Source organism: Pristiophorus japonicus, unplaced genomic scaffold (assembly GCF_044704955.1).
Source record: "Pristiophorus japonicus isolate sPriJap1 unplaced genomic scaffold, sPriJap1.hap1 HAP1_SCAFFOLD_285, whole genome shotgun sequence".
NCBI lineage: Eukaryota > Metazoa > Chordata > Chondrichthyes > Pristiophoridae > Pristiophorus > Pristiophorus japonicus.
In genome coordinates, this window is record NW_027252614.1 from 193827 (window position 1) to 202093 (window position 8267).

Sequence of the window (8267 nt, forward strand, 5' to 3'; positions counted from 1 at the left end):
CCCCTCTTTCTCACTCTCTCATTCCCTCTCCTTTCCTCGCTCTCCATCCCTCACTCCCTCTGTCCCTCCCTCTCCCTCCGACCCTCCCTCCGACCCTCCCTCTCTCGCTCCCACACTCCCTCTCTCTCTCCCTCCCTCCCGCTATCTCCCTCCCTCTCTCCCTCTCTCTCTCTCCCACCCTCCCACTCTCCATGCCTCTCTTCCCCCTCTCCATCACTCCCTCACTCCAACTCTCGTCTCCCTCCCTCCCTCCATCTCTCCATCTCTCCCTCTCTCATTCCCTCCCTCCCATCCTCTGTACCTGCTCCCTCCCTAACTTCCTCTACCACCTCTTGCTCCCTCCCTCCCTCTCTCTGCCTCCCTCAATCGCTCCATCCATCCCTCCCTTTCTGCCTCCCTCTCTCTCTCCCTCCCTGTCTCCCTCCCTCTCTCCCTCCTTCACTGCCCCCTCTCCCTTGCTCCCTCCCTCTCTCCCTCTCTCCTCCTCTCTCTCTTGCTCCCTGCTCCCTCCCTCCATCCTCACCCTCTCTCTCTCCCTCCCTCTCTCCATCGCTTCCTCCCTCTCTCCATCTCTCCATCCCTCCCTCCCTCTCTCTCCCGCTCTCACTCCCTCCCTACCTTCTTCTCTCCCTCCCTCCCTCTCTCCCTCTCTCCCTCCCTCTCATTCCCTCTCTCACTCCCTCCCTTTCATCCTCCCTCCCTCCCTCCCTCGCTCTGTCCCTCCACCATTCCTAACACTGCCTTCTTCCTACCCGCAGACAAAGATGGCAGCAGTCGGATTCGGCGTGGAGCGGGTTCCCGTGGTGACCAACTTCTACCCACCGCCCTCGCCCATCGGCCTGCTGGGAGCTCCGGGGCGATGAGCGGACAGCGGGGAGAGAGGGAGGGGGCACAACCCTCGCCCGGGCGTCACGGATACGAGAAGATGCTGCGGGGAGAGCTGAAGGCACTGGGAGTGAGTGCTCTCCTTGCTGAGTGTGTGTGTGTGGTGTGAGTGTGTGTGGGCGTGTGTGGTGTGAGTGTGTGTGGGCGTGTGTGGTGTGAGTGTGTGTGGGCGTGTGTGGTGTGAATGTGCGTGAGAGAGTGTGTGTGTGTGTGTGGTGTGAGTGTATGTGAGTGTGTGAGTGTGTGTGTGGTGTGAGTGTGTGTGTGTGGTGTGAGTATGTGAGTGTATGAGTGTGTGTGTGGTGTGAGTGTGTGAGTGTGAATGTGTGTGTGTGATGTGAGTGTGTGTGAGTGTGTGTGTGGTGTGAGTGTGAATGTGTGTGTGTGGTGTGAGTGTGAATGTGTGTGTGTGTCGTGAGTGTGAATGTGTGTGTGTGGTGTGAGTGTGTGAATGTGTGTGTGTGGCGTGAGTGTGTGAGTGTGTGTATGGTGTGAGTGTGAATGTGTGTGTGGTGTGAGTGTGTGAATGTGTGAGTGTGTGGTGTGAGTGTGTGTGAGAGAGTGTGTGTGTGTTGTGTGTGTGTGTGTGTGGTGTGAGTGTGAATGTGTGTGTGGTGTGAGTGTGTGTGAGCATGCGTGAGAGAGTGTGAGTGTGTGTCTGTGTGTGTGTGTATATGTGTGTGAGTGTGCATGAGAGAGTGTGAGTGTGAGTGTGTGAGTGTGTGTGTATTTGTGTGTGAGTGTTCGTGAGAGAGTGTGAGTGTGTGTCTGTGTGTGTGTGTATATGTGTGTGAGTGTGCGTGAGAGAGTATGAGTGTGAGTGTGTGAGTGTGTGTGTATTTGTGAGAGAGTGTGTGTGAATGTGAGTGCGTGTGTGTGAGTGTGTGTGTGTGTGTGAGTGTGTGTGTGTGTGTGAGTGTGTGTGTGAGTGTGAGAGAATGTGTGTGTGTGTGTGAGTGTATGTTTGTGAGTGAACATAAGAACATAAGAAATAGGAGCAGGAGTAGGCCATATAGTCCCTCGAGCCTGCTCCGCCATTTAATACGATCATGGCTGATCTGATCATGAACTCAGGTCCACTTCCCCGCCCGCTCCCCATAACCCCTTATTCCCTTATCGGTTAAGAAACTGTCTATCTCTGTCTTAAATTTATTCAATGTTCCAGCTTCCACAGCTCTCTGAGGCAGCGAATTCCACAGATTTACAATTCTCTGAGAGAAGAAATTTCTCCTCATCTCAATTTAAATGGGCGGCCCCTTATTCTAAGATTATGCCCTCTAGTTCTAGTCTCCCCCATCAGTGGAAACATCCTCTCTGCATCCACCTGGTCAAGCCCCCTCATAATCTTACATGTTTCGATAAGATCACCTCTCATTCTTCTGAATTCCAATGAGTAGAGGCCCAACCTCCTCAACCTTTCCTCATAAGTCAACCTCCTCATCTCCGGAATCAACTGACTGAACCTTCTCTGAACTGCCTCCAAAGCAAGTATATCCTTTCTTAAATATGGAAACCAAAACTGCACGCAGTATTCCAGGTGTGGCCTCACCAATACCCTGTATAACTGTAGCAAGACTTCCCTGCTTTTATACTCCATTCCCTTTGCAATAAAGGCCAAGATACCATTTGCCTTCCTGATCACTTACTATACCTGCATACTATCCTTTTGTGCTTCATGCACAAGTACCCCCAGGTCCCGCTGTACTGCAGCACTTTGCAATCTTTCTCCATTTAAATAATAACTCGCTCTTTGATTTTTTTTCTGCCAAAGTGCATGACCTCACACTTTCCAACATTATACTCCATCTGCCAAATTTTTGCCCACTCATTTAGCCTGTCTATGTCCTTTTGCAGGTTTTTTGTGTCCTCCTCCCATCTTTGTATCGTCAGCAAAATTTGCTGCGTTACACTCAGTCCCTTCTTCTAAGTCATGAATATAGATTGTAAATAGTTGGGGTCCCAGCACTGATCCCTGTGGCACCCCACTAGTCACTGTTTGCCAACCAGAGAATGAACCATTTATCCCGACTCTCTGTTTTCTGTTAATTAGCCAATCCTCTATCCATGCTAATATATTACCCCCAACTCCGTGAATTTTATCTTGTGCAGTAACCTTTTATGTGGCACCTTGTCAAATGCCTGCTGGAAGTCCAAATACACCACATCCACTGGTTCCACTTTATCCACCCTGTTCGTTACATCCTCAAAGAATTCCAGCAAATTTGTCAAATATGACTTCCCCTTCATAAATCCATGCTGACTCTGCCTGATCGAATTTTGCTTATCCAAATGTCCTGCTACTGCTTCTTTAATAATGGACTCCAACATTTTCCCAACCACAGATGTTAGGCTAACTGGTCTATAGTTTCCTGTTTTTTGTCTGCCTCCTTATTTAAATAGGGGCATTACATTTGCAGTTTTCCAATCTGCTGGGACCTCTCCAGAATCCAGGGAATTTTGGTAAATTATAACCAAAACATCTACAATCCCTGCCGCTACTTCTCTTAAGACCCTAGGATGCAAGCCATCAGGTCCAGGGGATTTATCTGCCTTTAGTCCCATTATCTTACTGAGTATCACCTCCTTAGTGATTGTGATAAGTTCCTCCCCCCCCCTATAGCCCCTTGACTATCCACTGTCGGAATATTGTTGGTGTCCTCTAACGTAAAGACTGATACAAAATATTTGTTCAGAGTTTCTGCCATCTCCATGTTCCCCATTATTAATTCCCGGTCTCGTCCTCTAAGGCACCAACATTTACTTTAGCCACCCTTATCCTTTTTATATACCTATAGAAACTCTTGCTATCTGTTTTTATATTTAGTGCTAATTTACTCTCATAGTCTACCTTCCCTTTCTGAATCATTTTTTTAGTCATTCTTTGCTGGTTTTTAAAAGCTTCCCAGTCTTCTGTCCTCCCACTAGTTTTGGCCACTTTGTATGCCCTTGTTTTTAATTGGATACCGTCCTTTATTTCTTTAGTTAGCAATGGATGGCTATCTTTTCTCTTGCACCCTTTCCTCCTCACTGGAATGTATTTTTCTTGAGAGTTGTGAAATATCTCCTTAAATGTACACCACTGTTCATCAACCGTCCTACACTTTACTCTTATTTCCCAGTCCACTTTACCCAACTCTGCCCTCATACCTTCATAGTCTCCTTTATTTAAGCTTAGTACGCTGGTTAGAGATCCAACTTTCTCACCCTCCATCTGAATTTGAAATTCAATCATGCTATGGTCACTCATTCCGAGAGGATCCTTTACTAGGAGATTATTTATTAATCGTGTCTCATTACACAAGACCAGATCTAAGATAGCCTGCCCCCCGGTTGGTTCCGTTACATACTGCTCAACCCGTCCCTTATGCACACTATGAACTCTTCCTCAAGGCTACCCTGACCAATTTGATTTGTCCGATCAATATGGAGGTTAAAATCACCCATGATTATTGCTGTGTGTATGAGTGTGTGAGTGTGTGTTTGTGATTGTGTGTGTGTGTGTGTGTGAGAGTGAGTGTGAGAGTGAGTGTGTGTGAGAGTGAGTGTGTGAGTGTGTGTGAGAGTGAGTGTGAGAGTGAGTGTGTGAGTGTGTGTGAGAGTGAGTGTGAGAGTGAGTGTGTGAGTGTGTGAGTGTGTGAGAGTGTCTGTTTGTGAGTTTGTATGTGCGTGTGTGTGTGAGTGTGTGTTTCTGTACATTGACATTCTCCTACATGGCCAATACTATGGAATAATCTATGACCTCTCCCCTTTAACCCCTTAGGTGACTCAGATCATGGTGGGAATCGTCCATTTCACGTTCGGGGTCCCTCTCTTCCTGAGCCTGCGTTCGATCGCGGCCATCATTGGCACCCCTTGGTGGACCGGCCTTCTGGTGAGCGTATGACCTTCGAACCCATCTGATGGCCAATGGGACTGGAAGCAATGGGGGGGGCGGGGGGGGGGCGAGGGGAGGGGGGTGGCGGTTAGGGGTCTGCGCGAGTCAATGAAATCCAACAGCGCCGGGACAACCCCCGGCCTGCAAATTTACTTCCCATTTCTCACAGGCAACTAAATGCCCAGAATGTCAGTTTGAGAAAGCACTTAAAAAAGCAAACAGGATCCTGGGCTTCTTAAATAGAGGCAGAATGTACAAAAGCAAAGAAGTTCTCCTTAGAGCAGAGAAGGTGAGAAGGTTAAGGGGAAATTGACCTGAATGTCGAGGTATAGAATACAAGAGCAGGGAGGATATGCTTGAACTGTATAAAACACTGGTCAGACCACAGCTGGAGTACTGCGTGCAGTTCTGGTCACCACATTACAGGAAGGATGTGATTGCACTGGAGAGGGTGCAGAGGAGATTTATGAGGATGTTGCCTGGACTGGAGAATTTTAGCGATGAGGAAAGATTGGCTAGGCTGGGTCTGTTTTCTTTGGAACAGAGGAGGCTGAGGGGAGACCTGATTGAGGTGTATAAAATGATGAGAGGCCTGGATAGAGTGGATAGGAAGGACCTGTTTCCCTTGGCAGAGGGGTCAACAACCAGGGGGCATAGATTTAAAGTAATTGGGGGGAGGTTTCGAGGGGATTTGAGGGGAAATGTCTTCACCCAGAGGGTGGTGGGGGTCTGGGGCGGAACTCACTGCCTGAAAGTGTGGTAGAGGCAGAAACCCTCACCACATTTAAAACATACTTAGATGTGCCGTAACCTACAGGGCTACGGACCGAGAGCTGGAAAGTGGGATTAGGCCGGGTAGCTCTTGGTCGGCCGGTGTGGACACGATGGGCCGAAATTACCTCCTTCTGTTTTGAAAATGTCTCTGATTCTAGAGCAGAGAAGGTTAAGGGGTGATTGACCAGAATGGTACCAGGGATGAGGGGCTTCAGTTACATTGCGAGACTGAAGAAGAAGCTGTAAGGTCACGCACTTTGGCAGAAAAAAAATCAAAGGGCAAGTTATTATTTAAATGGAGAAAGGTTGCAAAGTGCTGCAGCACAGCGGGACCTGGGGGTACTTGTGCATGAAACACAAAAGGATAGTATGCAGGTACAGCAAGTGATCAGGAAGGCCAATGGTATCTTGGCCTTTATTGCAAAGGGGATGGAGTATAAAAGCAGGGAAGTCTTGCTACAGTTATAGAGGGTATTGGTGAGGCCACACCTGGAATACTGCGTACAGTTTTGGTTTCCATATTTACGAAAGAATATACTTGTTTTGGAGGCTGTTCAGGGCAGGTTCACTAGGTTGATTCCGGAGATGAGGAGGTTTGTGGTGTATCTACATTTACTGTGCTTACATTACATTTAAGGTACCAGGACGATACACACATCAGGGTTGATTTATGAAGAAAGGTTGAGCAGGTTGGGCCTCTACTCGTTGGAGCTTAGAAGAATGGGAGGTGATCTTATCGAGACGTGTAAGATTCTGAGGGGGCTCGACAAGGTGGATGCAGAGAGGATGTTTCCCCTCGTGGGGGGAATCTAGAACTAGGGGGGGGCATCGTTTCAGAATATAGGGGTCGCACGTTTCTGACGGAAATGAGGAGGAATTTCTTCTCCCAGAGGGTCGTGAATCTTTGGAATTCTCTATCCCCAGAGAGCTGTGGAGGCCGGGACATTGATCTTATTAAATGGCGGAGCAGGCGGGAGGGGCCAAATGGCCAACTCCTGCTCCTATTTCTTATGTTCTTAGGCTTCCTTTGCACATGCCTTGAACCAGGTGATGAGTCCTTAGCAAGTGCTGTTAACGGGCCCCTCCTCATCATTGGTTCGCTCCGAGAATCCCCCCGGAGTCATGACCCCCACGGCCGCTCCACCGAATGTTGGCCCATTGGGCACGGTGCCAGAAGGATGTCAAGCGATGACAGAGCATTATTCATTGATGGGTCCCTTTGCTCGAACCTCCGTCTAACCCCATCTCCTCCAATAGTTTATCATTTCAGGTTCGCTATCCGTTGCCACAGACAGGAGGCCCAATAAGTGTCTGGTAAGTGTGCGAAAATGTGGGCCGGGGAGGGGTGTGGTGCCAGATCAGGGCGGGGGAGATTGCATCAGTGGGTTAGTCAGAGAGGGTGAAAGTGGGGCGGGGGGGTGTTTGGTGTTTGTGAGCGAGAGTGTGTGTGAGTGTGCATGAGTGTGTGTGTGTCCGTGTGTGTGTCTGTGTTTGTGAGTGAGTGTGTGTGTTTGTGAGTGAGTGTATGTGTAAGTGAGTGAGTGTGTGTGAGTGAGTGAATATGTGTGAGTGTGGGTATGTGTGAGTGTGAGTGTGAGTGCGTGTGAGAGTGTGTGTGAGTCTGTGTGCGTGTCTGTGTGTGAGTGTATGTGTGTGTGAGTGAGTGAGTGTGTGTGAGTGTGTGTGTGAGTGTATGTGTGTGTGAGTGAGTGAGTGTGTGTGAGTGTGCATGAGTGTGTGTGTGTCTGTGTGTGTGTGTGTGTTTGTGAGTGAGTGAGTGTATGTATGTGTGAGTGAGTGTGTGTGTGTCTGTGTGTGTGTGTGTTTGTGAGTGAGTGTATGTGTAAGTGAGTGAGTGTGTGTGAGTGAGTGAATGTGTGTGAGTGTGGGTATGTGTGAGTGTGAGTGTGAGTGTGAGTGCGTGTGAGAGTGTGTGTGAGTCTGTGTGCGTGTCTGTGTGTGAGTGTATATGTGTGTGAGTGAGTGAGTGTGTGTGAGTGTGTGTGTGAGTGTATGTGTGTGTGAGTGAGTGAGTGTGTGTGAGTGTGTGTGTGGAGTGTGTGTGTGTGAATGAAAGAGAGTGTGTGCGAGTGTTTGTGTGAGTGAGTGTATGAGTGTGAGTGTGTGTGTGTGTTTGTGAGTGTGTTGTGAGTGTGTGTTTGTGAGTGTGTGCGTGAGTGTGTGTGTATATGAGTGTGAATGTGGGTGTGTGCGTGAGTGACTGTGAGTGAGTGTGTGTTTGTGAGTGTGTGTTTGTGAGTGTGTGCGTGAGTGTGTGTGAGTGTATGTTTGAGAGTGTGTGTGTGCGAGTGTTTGTGTGAGTGAGTGTATGAGTGTGAGTGTGTGTGTGTGTGTTTGTGAGTGTGTTTGTGAGTGTGTGTTTGTGAGTGTGTGCGTGAGTGTGTGTGTATATGAGTGTGAATGTGGGTGTGTGCGTGAGTGACTGTGAGTGAGTGTGTGTTTGTGAGTGTGTGTTTGTGAGTGTGTGTGTGAGTGTGTGTGAGTGTATGTTTGAGAGTGTGTGTGTGTGAGTGTGTGTGTGTGTGTGTGTTTGTGAGTGTGTTGTGAGTATGTGTTTGTGAGTGTGTGCGTGAGTGTGTGTGTATATGAGTGTGAATGTGGGTGTGTGCGTGAGTGACTGTGAGTGTGTGTTTGTGAGTGTGTGTTTGTGAGTGTGTGCGTGAGTGTGTGTGAGTGTATGTTTGAGAGTGTGTGTGTGTGAGTGTGTGTGTGA

General features: G+C 48.6%; 1 pseudogene; it reads left to right on the top strand.

The window, feature by feature from the left end:
• The first annotated feature begins 764 nt into the window (after positions 1-764).
• LOC139247844 (membrane-spanning 4-domains subfamily A member 4D-like) overlaps positions 765-8267 on the top strand; it is a 283929-nt pseudogene continuing 276426 nt past the window's right edge.